The sequence below is a fragment of the Engystomops pustulosus genome, chromosome 6 (genome assembly GCF_040894005.1).
Source record: "Engystomops pustulosus chromosome 6, aEngPut4.maternal, whole genome shotgun sequence".
NCBI lineage: Eukaryota > Metazoa > Chordata > Amphibia > Anura > Leptodactylidae > Engystomops > Engystomops pustulosus.
In genome coordinates this window covers 63,619,056-63,639,461 of record NC_092416.1, presented here as the reverse complement: position 1 = coordinate 63,639,461, position 20,406 = coordinate 63,619,056, and the positions used below count along the sequence as shown (strand labels likewise).

Sequence of the window (20,406 nt, the reverse complement as noted above, 5' to 3'; positions counted from 1 at the left end):
GGAGCAGATGAAACAGGAAAACATCAGTGGGGTCTGGAAAAGTCTCAAATCAATATCTGGTCACAGACAGCCTGTCTCTCAGGTTACAGCAGATAAGGAGTGGGTTAATGAACTTAATCTATTCTTCAATAGGTTTGATCACACACCTGCCCCTCCCACCTTACAGGCTTCCCCTCTGAGACAACATGAGTTCATGTGATTCTATTGTCTCCTCCACACTTAATGTGATCCCCTGCTGCTAGACCTCATCTCCAGATCAGTCAAACCAATTGTCAGTCATCAAGCTACTGTAACACCCCTTCAGGCCTACCTCTGCAGGAAGGGTGTCTGGTGACTTCAAACTCAATATGGCGCAGTGCCTCCACCCGAATCTTGCTTGAAGCTCTGTAGATAAGCAGGAGGGTTTTCCTCTTCTACCAGGGGTTGACTCGGGAAACCCCTGCCTAAGCTTAACACACACTCACAATAGGTAAGGGTAAAACAACTTGGCAGGTTTATTGTGAGGGAAGGAAATAGGGATGAGCCAAGTGCAATGAATGCAAACAGGGAAAAGCATAAACAAGGATAACGTATATATATACAGATGCAGATTTTCTACTAAAAGGAACTGCTAGTGGCAGTAAAAGGTAACTGCACTCCCCAGGCCTGAGAGGGATAATGGTGCAGAGGGATCCCTGTAAATAATGAGCTCTGTGAGCAACAGAGGGGATAAATCAGAACACAACACAAATGACACCTGTCACTATCACACACTCTGCAGGTGACAACATGCACTCTCTACCTACACAGATTACACTCTTATGCTGGAGCTATGCATATTACACAGTCCATTCGTTGGGGCCCTGATGCCGCGGACGTTGGCGCGCTTTCTGTAAAGTTGGTGCACTTAATACTCTAAGTTCTCTTGGAAATTATGTTCTTGCAAACTCCTTACTAACAATAAAGTCTACTCACAACTCTGAGTAACTGCACCCAGGCTTCTGCTTGTGGCTGGCACCTGGATGGTAATGGAGGGGCAGGCAGGAACCTCCTGTGTGGTGGATGTGGAGACCTCGTGGGGACCAGGCTGTGGTGCAGAGGTGGAGCTTCTCCAGCAGGTCCTCTTCTCCTCTGGGGCTGGGCTGCTGGGCTGTCTCTAGTCCTCTGCTGTGTTACTCTCATTGCAGGAGGTCTCTCTCCCTTCTCCTTCCCACAATCCCTTGTTTCTCCCCTCAGCCCTTTCTCCAGCAACTCCTCCTATCAGTGTCAGTCGCACAGAGCAGCAGGGATTGCTGGGAGATGTAGTCCAGTCGGCTCCTGAGGAGTAGGTGCTGCTAGCTGCTGGTCTTAACCCCTGCTGCCCAGCAATTACACTGTCCTGTTCACATGTTGTGCTCTTAGCAGGGGTTACACTACAATGCCATCATTACATGGACATTGAGGCAGTGAAGTCCTATAAGTACTTGGGTGTCCTTCTCAACAATGGGCAGAGAACATAAAGGAACTTCACAGGAAGGGTCAGCACAGGCTATACCTGCTGAGGAGGTTGAGGGCATTTGGAGTGCAGGGTGCACTTCTTAAGACCTTCTTCAACAGTCATGTCAGCCATCTTCTTTGTTGCAGTCTTTTGGGGAAGCAGCATCTCAGCTAAGGAGAGGAGCAAACTGGACAAACTGATTGGGAAAGTCAGCTCTGTCCCGGGGGGTCTTTGTGACACTGTGCAGGTGGTAGCTGAGAGGAGGAAAGGGAAGTGAAATCTATTATTGAGAATAGCTCCCATCCCATGCATGAGACTGTGATAGCATTGGGGAGCACATTCAGTGACCGACTGCTTCACCCCAAGTGTGAGAGAGAGCGTTATCGTAAGTCATTCCTCCCACTGCGATCAGGCTGTTCAACAAACAAGGCTCAAACAAATGTAACCTGTGTTCAGCACCTAACAAGTCCCTGCAGGTCCCATCCACAGACTGAATACCAAACTGCTGATGATTGCTTGTCTTCTTTTTTTGTTTGTCTTTTTATCCCTTTTTTCTTTTTGTTCATTTATCCCTTATACTATTGCTCTGTCATTGTTTATACTGTATTCTCTCTGCTGATGTAACGCTGTGAATTTCCCCACGGTGGGACTAAGGGTACATTCACACGCGGTATGCCCGCCGTGCGGGCATACCGCCGTGTGCTGGAGGTGAGGAGGGGGTGACCCCTCCTCCCTCCATAGGAAATAGTGGCACACGGCCGCACATCCGCCGAAAGATAGAGCTTGCTCTATCTTTTTGCGGTGTGCGGCCCGGATCGGTGCCACACATGTGTGGCACCGGATCCCCGCCGTGCCGCTGTTGCCGTCTATGGGGACGTACATGCGGCCGCAAATTTGCGGCCGCATGTACGGCCCCGCAGACGGCAGTGTGAATGAGCCCTAATAAAGGATTATCTTATCTTGTATATTGGCCATAGAAAAGGCTACAAGTACATTCAAACATAAAAAGAAGAAGGCAGAGCCAGTGTACTCTATTAAGACCAGGTGCGTGAAGGGGTTAAAAAATATGAGCGACTGAATTACAACAACACGAAAGCCAAAGAAATCCTTGTTATGTTATGTAAAATGGTTTAGTTGTGTCTTTTAAATGCCACTGGCAATCAAGGGGTTAACATCCAAGATTGTTGCCAGCAGTGACCGAAGAGGGCTTAGCTGGGAAGCCCTGTTCAAATACCATTCTCAGCTCACTGACAGATATAAAACGTATATATATATATATATATATATATATATATATATATATATATATAATGTATCACAGCAAACAGAAAAAAAACACCCCAGATGGGACTCGAACCCACAATCCCTGGCTTAGGAGGCCAGTGCCTTATCCATTAGGCCACTGGGGCTTCTATTGTTGGGAGAGTGTTAGGCTGGCCCAGGACAATGTCCTCAGCAAGAACCAAGCCGGATTCATGGCAAACCATCACACCACTGACCACCTCTATACCTTTCACAGCCTCATCCAGCACCATGTCCACAAGGCAAAGAGGGAGAGGATATATACAAACTTTAAGTTTCTGCAACAAAAAAAACGTAATGTGTGAACGCAGCCTCAGGCTTTCTGCACACTACACTTTTACAGTTCTTGGTATGCAAACAATGGTCCCAGCTCAGGCATAATCACAGCCATGTGCAGGAGCCCATAGAAGTAAATGAGGACGTGTACAACAATCCTGCAGAAAACAAACCTCACGCCGTGGTCACACATACTGCTAGGCGTCCGTTCATAACGCGATGCTAGCGCAGAGGGGGCGGTCCTCAGCCCGAACGCACATACTTTTTACAGAGAAACGCATGCGATCGGCTTATCAATTGCATGCATTTTCCTGGAAAAGCACATGCGTTTGGGCCTAGGACCTCCCCCTGTGCGCTAGCGTCGCGTATGAACGGACGCCTAGCAGTATGTGTGACCAATTCCAAATGTGGTATAAATGACAAAAAAAGTTGCATTATTTTTTATTACAGGCTCGGTTTTACAACTTTCACACACCTCTTACTTTTTGAAACTTTGATGTATGGAGCTGGAGAAGCTGACGTTTTTAGTGATATCAGTTTGTGAAGTGAAGAAGTTTTTTCATCACTTTTTATTCAAATGTTTGTGCATTGAAATGGTGATGAATCTGCAATTTGGACACCATGACGGGTGGGGGGTTAATACTGAGGCTGCGGTCACACGTAACGCAGGGTATGCTGGTAATACTGAGGCTGCGGTCACACGTAACGCGGACTATGCTGGTAATACTGAGGCTGCGGTCAAATATAAAGCAGGGTATGCTGGTAATACTGAGGCTGTGGTCACACGTAACGCGGGGTATGCTGGTAATACTGAGGCTGCGGTCACAGGTAACGTGGTTATGCTGGTAATACTGAGGCTGCGGTCACAGGTAACGCAGGGTATGCTGGTAATACTGAGGCTGCGGTCACACGTAACGCAGGGTATGCTGGTAATACTGAGGCTGCGGTCACAGGTAACGCGGGGTATGCTGGTAATACTGAGGCTGCGGTCAAATATAAATCAGGGTATGCTGGTAATACTGAGGCTGTGGTCACACGTAACGCGGGGTATGCTGGTAATACTGAGGCTGCGGTCACATGTAACGTGGTTATGCTGGTAATACTGAGGCTGCGGTCACAGGTAACGCAGGGTATGCTGGTAATACTGAGGCTGCAGTCACAGGTAACGCAGGGTATGCTGGTAATACTGAGGCTGCAGTCACAGGTAACTCAGGGTATGCTGGTAATACTGAGGCTGCGGTCAAACATAACGCAGGGTATGCTGGTAATACTGAATCTGCGGTCACATGTAACACATTGATTCCTTCAGCCCTGGCATTTGGACAATACAAGACACCGGGTGCAGGTTATCCATCGCATGCGTTTACATAGAAGCCCACCCCCGTGCGCTTTGATTCCAATTCTAAACACAGTCAGCGCGTTACGTGTGACATTAATCCTTATTCTACAGCAACAACTTTCAGCATAGCGTAGTTGTAGTCCACTGTTATTCTATATATATGTACTCATTGCAGGGATGTAATAAGGTGCACTGTGTGTGTGTAAATGTGATGCACTTTTATTTTGTACCTTTTTCTTCTGCTGGAAGCCATCATGGGGTGAGCAGCAGCTCCTCATCCATCCTGAGCTCCTGCACATGAGTGCAGCCTGTGCTGTGCCAGGGGGAGGGCACTCCAGCAGCAGCTGCTAGCTGATTGGTGGCCCCTGATGTCTGTCATGACCAGGAGGAAGGGGGCCCCCTGTGACAACTAGGGGGCCCACGTCCTCTGGTCTGTAATTAGTGACAGCTCACTGTCTGCTCCTCCAGTGAATCAGGGGCCATGTTCTCCTGCAGTAATGCAGGGGCTGAGGTGCTCAGTGCAGGGTGGAGGAAATGTCTTCCTCACTGCCCCAGCGCTGCTGTGAGAAGAGCAGAGAACCTGTCTCTCCCTCCTGCAGGACATAATAGTCCCCCCTGCTGCCCCCTTCCTCCAGCCTCAGCTGAATGTGCCTGCTAGCAGACACAGGCAGGAGATGGTGACTCATGATAAGGGCCCACCAGGGCTTTGACCGGTGTCCCGGCAGGCCAGTCCGAGCCTGCCTGCAGCTGCCTTCTTTCTTCGGCCTGGGCCTCCCGTTCGCGCCAGCCCTGAAGCCGGCACACACAGGGGCTGACTGGTAATTTAAAGTGGCCCTGGAAAAAACTGTTAAAGTGGCCCCATTCTGTGGGTGGGGTTAAAACATGTAGGCGTGGCCATGTGATGTGGGTGGAGTTACTAAACTGCATACAAACTGTTTATAGAAGGTCTAAATCAACATGTACAGCACAGAGAAAGAAACTCATACATATGCCTCCCTTATACAGGAATAACACTTCTTTTTTTAAGAGAACACAACTTAATACTACAATACCTTCTCTGATAACCAAGAATGTAACTACTATATTACCATCCCCTATGTACAAGAATATAACTGCTGTAATACTGTCCCCTATGTACAAGAATAAAACTACTATAATACTGCCACCTATGTACAAGAATATAACTACTATAATACTGCCCCCTATGTACAGGAATATAACTGCTGTAATACTGTTCCCTATGTACAAGAATAAAACTACTATAATACTGCCACCTATGTACAAGAATATAACTACTATAATACTGCCCCTATGTACAGGAATATAACTACTATAATACTGCCCTCTATGTACAAGCATATAACTACTATAATACTGCCATCTATGTACAAGAATATAACTACTATAATACTGCCCCCTATGTACAAGAATATAATTACTATAATACTGCCCCCTATGTACAGGAATATAACTGCTGTAATACTGTCCCCTATGTACAAGAATATAACTACTATAATACTGCCACCTATGTACAAGAATATAACTACTATAATACTGTCCCCTATGTACAGGAATATAACTACTATAATACTGCCCCCTATGTACAAGAATATAACTACTATAATACTGCCCCCATGTGCAAGAATATAACTACTATAATACTGACCCCTATGTACAAGAATATAGCTACTATAATACTGCCTCCAATGTACAAGAATATAACTACTATAATACTATCCCCTATGTACAAGAAAATAACTACTATAATACTGTCCCCTATGTATAAGAATATAACTACTATAATACTACCCTCTATGTACAAGAATATAACTACTATAATACCGCCCGCTATGTACAAGAATATAGCTACTATAATACTGCCTCCAATGTACAAGAATATAACTACTATAATACTATCCCCTATGTACAAGAAAATAACTACTATAATACTGTCCCCTATGTATAAGAATATAACTACTATAATACTGCCCTCTATGTACAAGAATATAACTACTATAATACCGCCCCCTATGTACAAGAATATAACTACTATAATACTGCCTCCTATGTACAAGAATATAACTACTATAATACTGCCTCCTATGTACAAGAATATAACTACTATGATACTGCCTCCTATGTACAAGAATATAACTACTATAATACTGCCTCCTATGTACAAGAATATAACTACTAGAATACTGCCTCCTATGTGCAGGAATATAACTACTGTAATACTGATCCTATGTACAGGAATATAACTACTAGAATACTGCCTCCTATGTACAAGAATATAACTACTATAACACTGCCCCTATGTACAGGAATATAACTACTATAATACTGTCCCCTATGTACAAGAATATAACTACTATAATACTGCCCCTATGTACAGGAATATAACTACTAGAATACTGCCTCCTATGTACAAGAATATAACTACTATAATACTGCCCCTATGTACAGGAATATAACTACTATAATACTGTCCCCTATGTACAAGAATATAACTACTATAATACTGCCTCCTATGTACAAGAATATAACTACTATAATACTGACCCTATGTACAAGAATATAACTACTATAATACTGCCTCCTATGTACAAGAATATAACTACTATAATACTGCCCCCTATGTTTAAGAATATAACTACTATAATACTGCCCCCTATGTATAAGAATATAACTACTATAATACTGCCCCCTATGTTTAAGAATATAACTACTATAATACTGCCCCCTATGTACAAGAATATAATTACTATAATACTGCCCCCTATGTACAGGAATATAACTGCTGTAATACTGTCCCCTATGTACAAGAATATAACTACTATAATACTGCCACCTATGTACAAGAATATAACTACTATAATACTGTCCCCTATGTACAGGAATATAACTACTATAATACTGCCCCCTATGTACAAGAATATAACTACTATAATACTGCCCCCATGTGCAAGAATATAACTACTATAATACTGACCCCTATGTACAAGAATATAGCTACTATAATACTGCCTCCAATGTACAAGAATATAACTACTATAATACTATCCCCTATGTACAAGAAAATAACTACTATAATACTGTCCCCTATGTATAAGAATATAACTACTATAATACTGCCCTCTATGTACAAGAATATAACTACTATAATACCGCCCCCTATGTACAAGAATATAGCTACTATAATACTGCCTCCAATGTACAAGAATATAACTACTATAATACTATCCCCTATGTACAAGAAAATAACTACTATAATACTGTCCCCTATGTATAAGAATATAACTACTATAATACTGCCCTCTATGTACAAGAATATAACTACTATAATACCGCCCCCTATGTACAAGAATATAACTACTAGAATACTGCGTCCTATGTACAAGAATATAACTACTATGATACTGCCTCCTATGTACAAGAATATAACTACTATAATACTGCCTCCTATGTACAAGAATATAACTACTAGAATACTGCCTCCTATGTGCAGGAATATAACTACTGTAATACTGATCCTATGTACAAGAATATAACTACTATAATACTGCCCCTATGTACAGGAATATAACTACTAGAATACTGCCTCCTATGTACAAGAATATAACTACTATAATACTGCCCCTATGTACAGGAATATAACTACTATAATACTGTCCCCTATGTACAAGAATATAACTACTATAATACTGCCTCCTATGTACAAGAATATAACTACTATAATACTGACCCTATGTACAAGAATATAACTACTATAATACTGCCCCCTATGTTTAAGAATATAACTACTATAATACTGCCCCCTATGTATAAGAATATAACTACTATAATACTGTCCCCTATGTATAAGAATATAACTACTATAATACTGCCCTCTATGTACAAGAATATAACTACTATAACACTGCCCCTATGTACAAGAATATAACTACTATAATACTGCCCCCTATGTACAAGAATATAACTATTCTAAACTACTATACAACACAGCTACATACAGCCACCTCACCCCCAGTAACACAGCTACATACAGCTGCCTCATCCCCAGTAACACAGCTACATACAGCCCCCTCATCCCCAGTAACACCGCTACATACAGCTGCCTCGCTCCCCAGTAACACAGCTACATACAGCCGCCTTGCCCCCAGTAACACAGCTACATACAGCCGCCTTGCCCCCAGTAACACAGCTACATACAGTCGCTGCATCCCCAGTAACACAGCTACATACAGCCGCCTCATCCCCAGTAACACAGCCACATACATCCGCCTCATCCCCAGTAACACAGCTACACACATCCACCTCATCCCCAGTAACATAGCTACATACAGCCACCTCATCCCCAGTAACACAGCTACATACAGCCACCTCGCCCACAGTAGTAACACAGCTACATACAGCCGCCTCATCCCCAGTAACACAGCTACATACAGCCGCCTCACCCCCAGTAACACCTCAGCCACACCAGCCACGCAGTCCCATGCAACATACCCACCAGCCACACAGTCCCATGTAACATACCCACCAGCCACACAGTCCCATGTAACATACCCACCAGCCATACAGTCCCATGTAACCTACCCACCAGCCATACAGTCCCATGTAACATACCCACCAGCCATACAGTCCCACGTAACATACCCACCAGCCATACAGTCCCATGTAACATACCCACCAGCCATACAGTCCCATGTAACATACCCACCAGCCATACAGTCCCATGTAACATACCCACCAGCCATACAGTCCCATGTAACATACCCACCAGCCATACAGTCCTATGTAACATACCCATCAGCCATACAGTCCCATGTAACATACCCACCAGCCATACAGTCCCATGTAACATACCCACCAGCCATACAGTCTCATGTAGTATACACACCAGCCTGTGGGTGCCTGTGTGGTCTCTGTGAGCTGATTGTATCTAGTTGTCAGCTCACAGCAGTGCTCCAGGCCTTCAAATCTAGCTAGGAGAGATGTCGGCCCGCGCGGGGGAAGTCATGATGCGGGTCACGTGATGACACTGGCATCAGAGAACAGAAGCACAGCAGGGGGAAGTCCCTGCAGTGCTGCGCCCAGCCTCCATTTCCTACGGTTTTCAGCGTGGCCACGGTGAGTTCAGGGTTTTGTTTTTCTTCATCGGCCCCACCAGTGTCAGACCGGCCCCGGACCGGCCCCAAACGAGTCGGCCCACCGGGATTTCTCCCGGTGGGTCTAATGGCCAGTCCACCCCTGGGATCTGATGACATCATGATGGCAGCCAGATCTTGTTGCAGTGAGCTCAGCAGATTTTTGTGGCACATAACCTTTAAAAAAAAGCATCAGAAAAGCGAGTGTGGGAGCTTGGTGGCGAGTGTGCATTGATCCGAAGTGTGTGCAGTGTCTTAAGTGTGACTTACGTTTGAGGGACTTAAGTTTGAGGGGCTTTAGCAGGTAACTGCTGTATTTTTTGTTACTTTGACTGTAAATTCTTCTTTCTGTGCATATTTCTATTGTAATCCCCATTAGAACAATGGACTCCATAAGTGGCATTGCTACACAGTGTACATCCTGTGCCATGTATGCTTTCCTTGAACAGCCGTTTGAGGGGGAATACTGCTGTGTAGGATGTGTGAAAATTGCTCATCTGGAAGCCCAGATTCTGGATCTAAATGAGCAAGTTTCAAGGCTGCGGGCAATTGACAATATGGAGTGAAGTTTTCTGCTCCTGGAGCACAAACTCTCTGGGGAAGATGGGTGTGGGGAGGGAAGTATGGAGGTGCAGAGTGAGGGGGCAGCTAGTTGGGTAACATGTAGAAGGCGGGGTAGAGGGAAGAGTTGTAGGAAGTCTAGTCCTGATCTGGTGCACCCCAATAAGTTTGCCAGGCTGGCGGATGAGGGGGATATCAGCTCTGGGGTAGCAATACTGCAGCAAGACATGGCCTCTAGCAACCAGGGGACTGTCTGCTCCAGTAAGAAGGGTAATGGGGGCACAGGCAAGGTCAGACAGGTGCTGGTAGTGGGAGATTCGATTATTAGGGAAACACACAGGGCAATCTGTCACAAAGACTGTACATACCGAACAGTGTGTTGTTTCCCGGGTGCTCGGGTTCGGCATGTTGCGGATCGGGTTGACAGATTACTGGTGAGGAACCAGCGGTCATGGTCCACATAGGCACTAATGACAAATTAAGAGGTAGGTGGAAGGTCCTTAAAAATTATTTCAGGGATTTAGGCCATAAGCTCAGGGCAAGGACCTCAAAAGTAGTTTTCTCGGAAATACTGCCTGTACCACGTGCCACACCAGAAAGGCAGCGGGAGATCAGGGAGGTAAATAAGTGGCTCAAAAGTTGGTGTAGGAAGGATGATTTTGGGTTCATGGAGAACTGGGCTGACTTTTCTGTCGGATACAGGCTCTACAGTAGGGATGGGCTGCACCTCAATGGGGAGGGGGCCGCTGTTTTGGGGGGAAAAAATGGCTAGAAGGTTGGAGGAGTGTTTAAACTAGAGACCTGGGGGGAGGGCAACTACACTCATGCAGGGCAAATAGACAGTGTAGAAGGGGGGCTGGAATGAGATTGGGGAATAAGAACAAAAGAAATACGGACAGGGAAAACCATATAAAGTGTATGTACACAAATGCCAGAAGCCTCACAAACAAAATGGAGGAACTGGAACTCTTGATGTTGGAGCGGAAATATGATATAGTGGGTATCAGCAAGACATGGCTGGACAGTAGCTATGACTGTGCTGTTACTATAGATGGTTATAGTCTTTTTAGAAGGATCGTATAAATAAAAAAGGGGGAGGGGTTTGTTTATATGTGAATTCTTGCTTCAAGCCTGTCTTGTGAGATGACATCAGTAACGCAAATGCAAATGTGGAGTCCCTATGGGTGGAGATAAGGGGAGGGGAAAAGAATAATAAAATATTACTAGGGGTTTGTTATAAGGCTCCAAATATAATAGAGGAAATGCTGATAAGTGAAATGGATGCGGCTTCAAAGCATGGTGAAGTACTTATCTGGGGGACTTTAATTACCCAGATATTGACTGGGGGGCAGAAACCTGCAGGTCCTTCAAAGGTAGCAGGTTCTTGTCAACAACAAAAGACAATTACCTGTCGTAACTAGTCCTGGAGCCAACAAGAGGGGGGGGCACTGCTGGACCTTATCCTAACCAACAGACCTGATTGGGTATCAAAACTACAGGTTGGGGGGAACCTGGGGAATAGTGATCATAATATCATTGATTTTGTATTACGCTTTACTAAGAGCATTAGGGAAGGGGCAACCAACACTCTAAACTTCAGGAGGGCAAATTTTCAGCAACTAAGGGAAGACCTTAAAGGCATAGACTGGGATAATGTTCTCAAAGACAAAAGCCCCCCCCCCAAAAAAAAATGGGACTTTTTCTCATATATTCTGAAAAAGTCCTGTGAGAAACACATACCTTATTGGAAAAAGCATAAGAGGAACAAGAAAAAGCCTATGTGGCTAACTAGTCTTGTAAGGAAAGCAATAAGCGAGAAAGATAAGGCGTACAGGATTATAGAGAGAAAAATAAATCCTGTAAAAAGCAGATAAAGGCCGCAAAAATAGAGACTGAGAGAAATATTGCCAGACAGAGCAAAAATAATCCCAAATTATTTTTCAAGTATATAAATGATAAGAAACTAAAAACAGAGAGTGTGGGTCCCCTTAGAAATAACATGGGGGTCATGTTGGAAGGAGATGAGGAAAGGGCCAATCTACTGAATGTCGCCTTCTCAACTGTCTTTACCCAGGAAAATCCCCTGGTGGAAGACACAATGAGGAATAATGTAAATTCTTTTTGGAATGTCAACAGTTTAACCCAGGAAGAGGTACGGCGCCGCCTCACAACCACTAAGATAGATAAATCACCGGGGCCAGATGGCATACACCCCGGGTTCTGCATGAACTATGTATGGTGATAGACAGACCGTTATTTTTAATATTTGAAGATTCAATGATGACTGGTTATGTTCCTCAGGACTGGTGCATAGCAAATGTGGTACCACTATACAAAAAAGGATCAAATAGCGATCCTGGAAACTACAGACCCGTGAGTCTAACTGCTGTGTTGGGGAAAATATTTGAGGGGTTTGTTAGAGATGCTATCCTGGAGTATCTCACTGTGCACAACCTTATAACCCAGCGTCAGCATGGGTTTATGAGAGATCGGTCCTGTCAGACTAATCTGATTGGTTTCTACGAGGAGGTAAGTTCAAGCCTGGATCTGGGGGACGCTGTGGATGTTGTATATCTGGACTTTTCAAAGGCATTTGACACCGTGCCACATAAAAGGTTGGTATATAAAATGAGACTGCTGGGAATAGGAGAAAATCTGTGTATTTGGGTAAGTAAATTGGCTTAGTAATAGAAAACAGAGGGTTGTCATTAATGGCACATTCTCAGATTGGGTTGACGTTACCAGTGGAGTGCCACAGAGGTCAGTATTGGGGCCACTTCTTTTTAATATTTTTATTAATGACCTTGTAGTGGGTTTACACAATCAAGTTTCAATATTTGCAGATGATACTAAGCTGTGTAAAGTAATAAATACTGAGGTCGATAGTTTAGCATTACAGAGGGATTTGTGGAAGCTTGAGGAGTGGGCAGAGAAATGGTTGATGAGGTTTAATGTAGCTAAATGTAAAGTTATGCACTTGGGCCATGGAAACAAAAAGTATAATTATGTTCTAAACGGTCAATTACTGGAGCTGAAAAGGACTTGGGGGTATTGGCGGATGGTAAACTTAATTTTAGTGACCAGAGCCAGGCGGCTGCTGCTAAAGCAAATAAAATTATGGGATGTATCAAGAGAGGAATAGATTCTCATGATAAAGACATAGTTTTGCCCTTATACAAATCCCTGGTCAGACCACACATGGAATATTGTGTACAGTTTTGAACACCAGTGTATAAAAAGGATATAGTAGAGCTGGAACGGGTGCAGGGGAGAGCAACCAGGATTATTAGGGGATTATTAGGATCCCCGGGGCCCCCGGCACTTGACCGGGTTGGCCAGGAGCTGGCGCCGGGCCTGCTTCTCTACATTACGCTGAACAGCTGTCCACTGACAGTGACTGACAGGTACAAGACAGGATCAAGCAAGCCATCCAGGTGCTCAAAAACAAGCCATGCAGAACCTAAAATGGCAGTGAGGTCTGGGGCCCACATACATACCCAGACTGGTCAAGGTGGGACTCCAGTCCAACCAAAATATTTCACCTGGAGTGATATGTGATACAATGGACTATAAAAGATAAACTTAAATTAAAGAGAAACTTGTTTGTCATGAAATGATAGTTGTGTACTCTTGTACAAATGTTATATGGGTGTTTCCAGTCCATGCCTGGTTGCCATTTCTCCTTCCAAATACAGTTTAAAGTTATCATGCTAATTCACAAAGATCTTCACAGTGATGTCTACCTCATCTACCCTCATCTAATTGCTCAACCCATGCTTTTCAATCAGCCATTGATCTTAAATTATTTTATTCTTTAATTCACATCTCCAGAACTCTTGCTGCGCCTATTCTCTGGAAAGCTCTACTCAACACTATCAGACTAAGGCTACATTCACACGACCGTAAGAAATATCCGTACCGTACCGTTTTTAAGGGTTACATACGGCCACTTTGTTTTCTATGTAAAATACGTCCAATCATTTATATTGCCGTTTTTAAGCCCGTACCATATCGTACCATATTTTGGCCGTAGAAAAATATAGAGCACTTCCTATTTTCACCTGTATATCTGTCCCATACGCTCCATAGAAGTCAATGGGAAAGTAAAAATACGGACTAAATACATTTGCATGATAGATGTCACCCCTGCAGCTTTGTGCATGATAGATGTCACCCCTGCAGCTTTGTGCATGATAGATGTCACCGCTGCAGCTTTGTGCATGATTGATGTCACCGCTGCAGCATTGTGCAAGCTAGATCTCACTGCTGCAGCATTGTGTGTGATAGATGTGACCCGCCTTTTTTTTTGGTTTCAACAGTAGAAATCATCAGCCTGCGATCAATACAAAAGAGTATGATGGCCAAAAGCAGGTGTGGGAAATTAAAACCATACTTGTACCTGCGTTTCTTGGACGCAGTAATGGATGTTGGAGAGTAAGTAAATAAGGTTTTCAAAATGTTAAACATGTTCTATATGTCCAGAGGTGTTTTCTTTCCATCATGCAGAATTATATCCCTCAACTGAAAAGATTCATTATGCATGATTGACGGAAATCCCTAGCATATACATGTTGATTTTTAATATAATTTTTTTATCCCACAGTACGGCTGATAACCTGGCAGAATCACCAGCACCAGAGATGCCCACTGATACTTCCACTCAGGAGCAGCACGTCTATTTGCCACACCAATGCATAGTCGATGGCGCAGGCCACCGCAGGGCCAGGAGAAGACGACTATGGAGAATGTGGCTCTATTAGAAATATTCGATCAGTTGCGGAATCAAAGGGATAACTCCCCAGAGGATGCCTACCTAAGGGGACTGGTGCCCGAATTAAAAAAAAGTGACCGAACAAGACATGGCCAACTGTAAAGCGGCACTGTTTGCCATTGTGCAGATATTTAAAAAAACTTATTATCTTTACAAAAATGAGGTGGGTCTTTTCCTAGACCGGCACCTGGAGCGTGTTGGAGGCCAACTTCCGCCCAGCCCTCCACGGTCCACTAGGTTGTACCCCAGCTTTGAAGGCCCATCGCATAGCCAGACATCAATGGGGGAATGTCGCGAAAATTTTTTGAATTATATATTTTTTTGTTTTTTATGTATATAGTTTAAAAATTTATCTTCATATAAGTTAAGAAAAAAAAGGTAAAGTCTACTTTGTTTATTTGGGAAATAGTTATTTTAAAAGTACATGAAATATACACCTTTATTATACATGGGTTTATCCCCGAATCAAAGTTCAGTCCAATGCACAGTACAGGCCTAAGTTGATGTGATGATGTGGATTGGGACAAACGTGGATTCATGGGAGAACCCAATTATAGAACATACAAAACATATAGCTTTACAGAACTGTGTTTAGCCATTTAGTGTTTAGTGGCACAATACTACTGGTTGTGTATAGTTTGGTGGCAGCGAGTTCCTTTCTTATATATAAATGTATTGCAGAGACATCCCCCTTATGCAATTCTGGCAAGTCTGCAATTCTGACAAGCCAACAGGAGAATTGTCCCTGCATAATATTTATATATAATGGAGTGTGCTGCAACCACAAAGGTGTGTACATTGAAATAATCCCTCACTCTCTACACCCAACAAAACGATACACACATTTTTAAAAATATATATTTATATAAAAATGATCACTTAATGATGAGGTCTTGGTTAACTCCTTTGACTTATTTTTAATCTCGTGGCACAAAATCCACAAATCAAAAATGGGTCAATGAAGTTTTAAGCTCACAACCCATGTCACAACCCACGTCATCTCTTGCGAGTACCTACACTAACTACCAAAACAAAAAAGATGAAAAATAATAAAAACTGATCTAATAGTCCAGAGCCTCAACATCCACTAATAGCATCCATCTGCCAGGGAACAGCACCCTCTGAAGAAACAAAATAGGAGGCAAACAGCTCACGAACAAACAGTCCAGCTGCTCCGGGAGAGTGTTGTCCAGGGGGACACGAGCTGTAAGGTGTCTGTAATGAAGCTTTATTGATAATCCTTGGTCCCATTACAACAAAGAAATATTTAAACTCCAATTGTCACTGGGGCCAAATTTTTTTTGTCTGGATCTACAATTATAAAATATACAGTTTCGACTTACATACAAATTCAACTTAAGAACAAACCTCCGGACCCTATCTTGTCCGTAACCCGGGGACTGCCTGTATAAACTTGTAGTCGGTGTCAGCCAAAGCCAACAAGACCACAGAAAAATATTGTTTATAATTGAAGAATTGGGACCCTGAGTGCTTCTTCACACGAAAGTGTTTCCCATCCAGTGCCCCAATGCAATTTGGAAACTGTGCTGATTCCTGGAAACCATCCGAAATCCGGATCCAGTCTTCAGCAGTAGGCTCAGGCATCACCGCAGCTTTCAGTTGCTCCCATATCACATTGCAGGTCGCTCTCCCGATCATTGAAATGGTGGAAACACCCAGCAGAAACTCATAATGCAGTGAAGCAAATGAGTTCCCAGTGGCAAGAAACCTAAAAAATTTTTAATATTTAAACACACAGTCCAACTTGAAATAATGAAATGTATGTACTAGGAAAAACTTACTGCAGTTTCACAATGAGCCGTTCCTCTGGTGTGACGGACCACCTCATGTTGGTTTCCTGTAACCGAAGCCCCGATCACAGGTCCTCCAAAAAACGGTCAAACGAAGTGATAGTCATCCAAACGTGGCTGTGAAACTTGTCCGGATGCTGCCGCAGGTCAGTGTACAAGTTCCTGAAGTGATCCATCCTAGGCCGATCAGCGACAATGGGATGAACCCAAAACTGCCGAGTCCTCTTCGGCTCCTCCGCCTGCATTGCAAAACACCTTCGGAGAAGCGTCACAAGGGCCCAGTCCAGAAGCAGATCATCAGTGGGATTGTACGACATCGCTGGAGCTAAAAACGCCAGAAACCACAGCCAAAAGCAGCAATGGAGTCTAACCTCAATGGAGTCTCGGACGGTCAGGTGACCAAATTTGGGGTTGAACAAGCTTTTATCATAATTTTGTCATCATTTTTCATAATTTGCCAGCCCACCGTATTTTATACGGACACGGTATGGATACCGTGATATACGTGCGCATACAGATGAAAAACGGTCCGTATATACGGCCACATACAGCCTGTATATACGGGACTGGAGAAATCATACGATCTTGTGAATGTAGCCTAAGGCCTCCTGCACATAATCACGTTCAGTCCATGGAAAATGGGGAGATGCAGTTGGGCCAGCAGACAAGGAGTCATTGCATCATATTTTGATATAATGCAGGGACTTTGATTCTCTGTACAATGTGCAGGCTGTGGATCGTGTTCAGGAGGACTAATACACTTTTTTCAAAAAAAGAATAAAAAGTATCTAGTCCCAATACTTTTTTTAGTACTTACTTCAGGCTTGGTTACCATTGATCCGAAGCAGTACTATAATGCCACCTGTCCAAACTGCTGGAATGGTTAAAAACAATGTACAATGTACATATATTTTAATCATCTACAATGACAGAAGATTATCTGTTTATGTGTGGAGAGCTGGAATATATTTTCTTCCCAGGGTAAAAGATTACAATAACCTTAAAAGATAAGCAGTTTCTTATACAATATAATACCCACAATCACTCTTCCGAGTCATTAGACATACAGTTGGATTTCTTTTTCACCTTTATACTGCCCCATGCACTGCTACAGTCCGCCAAAATAGCTCAGTTGGGAGAGGGTTAGACTGAAGATCTAAAGGTCCCTGGTTCGATCCCGGGTTTCGGCGGAATTTTAATTTTTTTTTTAAACTTAGGGATAAACTTGAGTTATCATGAAATGAAAGTTGTGTTGTACTCATGTTCAAATGTTATGACTCTATTTTTGTTTGGCAAAACCAGATGTAAATCATAATGAGAAAAACATTTAGATCCAGTCCTTTTCTTACTATTGAAACCTCTATAAAGATAATTGTTGAGCTGTTTCCCTATCTTTTAGACCACTGTAACTCCCTCAATTTTGCCCTTACTTAACTCTCTCCTCTACAATCTATTTTTATTGTAGCAGCCAGGCTTGTCTTTCAGTCCAAACGCTACAGGGATGCCTCCAGTCTGTCCAAGTCACTGCACTAGTTGCCGTTCCCCAATTACAGTTTAAACTAATCACCCTCATCCACAAAGCTCTGTATAATGCTGCACCTCCCTACCTCTCCTCCTCTGCTCTTATATTTTCCAGTGTTTATAATATATATATATATATTCTCTTTTTTAATTCAAACCTCCCACTCACATGTCCAGGACTTATCCCGAGACTATGCCCTACCCCAGATTTAGACTAATACCCAGCCTCCAAAGACATCTCTACAGACAGGACTACCTCGGTAGGATCGCGGGCACACCTGTGTCCTTCTATTTGGCGCATACCGGCTTCCCTGACTAGGCCACACGCTCCAGCTGCTAGGGCATGCCCAAGCCGGCTTTTTAAGACTTAAAGAGAACCCGTCAGGCAAAATAACCCCCCTAAACTAAATATATTTTCATGAACTGCCATTAGAGAGCATTGCATGTATCCCATTGTCCCTCTACATGCCTGTAAACTTAATCAAAACAACAGGAGAATCAGGAGGGGAGAGAGAAGGGAGGTGAAGGTATCAAACCTATATACCAAGTAAGTCCAGATCCATGTGGTACGTAATAAAGTGTGGGTTGGACCGGTATGGTGAGTAACACACCAAAGAGAGGCTTCCCATGAGCATACACAAAAACAAAAGGTACCCCTTTGAGGAGGGACAGGGAAAGAGGGGTAAAAGGAAGCACTATGAAAGACCAAATTGAGTCTGAATAATTGCAGTAAAAAATACTTTATTAATGACCATTTAAGACATAATGATAAAAGCAGGATGAGAATCCTCAGACAATGCTGAGGGGGAATGACAGTGCAAGGCGGCGACAACAAATGAGAAAGTCGTCACCCCGGGCAGACATAGGAGGAATTACACATGGACAAAGCATGCACATGTAATAGGTAAGGACAGAAGGTACATATAATGAAGGCAACAGGTGTAAAGTGGCACACAGCTGCTAACATGCATAAACATAGGTAATGTGCACAAACAGGTAGAGATAATACCTTACCAATGAACAAAAGGATAGATGAAGTGGACCTCCACTGTCCGGGATGGCGATATCCCCGACGCGCGTTTTGGCTCGTAACAGAGCCTTCGTCTGGGGGAAGGCCCAGACGAAGGCTCTGTTACGAGCCGAAACGCGCGTCAGGGATATCGCCATCCCGGACAGTGGAGGTCCACTTCATCTATCCTTTTGTTCATTGGTAAGGTATTATCTCTACCTGTTTGTGCACATTACCTATGTTTATGCATGTTAGCAGCTGTGTGCCACTTTACACCTGTTGCCTTCATTATATGTACCTTCTGTCCTTACCTATTACATGTGCATGCTTTGTCCATGTGTAATTCCTCCTATGTCTGCCCGGGGTGACGACTTTCTCATTTGTTGTCGCCGCCTTGCACTGTCATTCCCCCTCAGCATTGTCTGAGGATTCTCATCCTGCTTTTATCATTATGTCTTAAATGGTCATTAATAAAGTATTTTTTACTGCAATTATTCAGACTCAATTTGGTCTTTCATAGTGCTTCCTTTTACCCCTCTTTCCCTGTCCCTCCTCAAAGGGGTACCTTTTGTTTTTATGCCTGTAAACTTAAGCAATGAGGTCCTAAAGCTGTATGCAAATGACCTGCGAAATGTCCAATGAGTCATTAGCATATTCAAGCTGTCCAGCTTATTCATGAGTGGGAGGCACAGCCACACCCTCAGTGCATGACTGACAGCCTGTATAATGGTGTGAGGCTGTATAATGATATTCTTCCTGGTGGCCACACCCCCTGCAGCCTGTGTGTGTATAGGAGAGATACAACAGCTCCAGGCAGCCATGTTATAGCAGTACATGTCAGGTAGCTGATGTCTGTGTCTCACACATGTGTATTAGGAGAGAACATGTCAGCAGATATAGCACAGACACTAGCAATGCTTTACTGTACATTACACACAGACATGAGCAGGGGGAGGAGAGGGGAGGGGGAAGAGGGGTGACATCACTGCCTCTGACCATGTTACCAGCCTCATTTACATAATAAAGAAAAGATGATTTTACAATAATTAATGTATGAATTGACTAGATTTAAGGCTGTGATGGAATCCTTGTGAGCTGCTCCAAAAGGTAGTAGTGACAGGACAAGTGACACAGACCTGATGACAGGTGTCCTTTAAAGGGCCAGTGTCCTCCTGATTGGAGCTCGCTAATCCAGCCTCACCCTTATAATCCG

At 43.5% G+C, this 20,406-nt stretch overlaps 1 non-coding gene across 1 annotated transcript; it reads right to left on the bottom strand.

Moving 5' to 3' along the window:
• Nucleotides 1-2,792: 2,792 nt before the first annotated feature.
• TRNAR-CCU (transfer RNA arginine (anticodon CCU)) lies at nt 2,793-2,865 on the bottom strand. Its single transcript has one exon. It is a non-coding gene; the product is annotated as a tRNA-Arg (tRNA).
• Nucleotides 2,866-20,406: the final 17,541 nt, after the last annotated feature.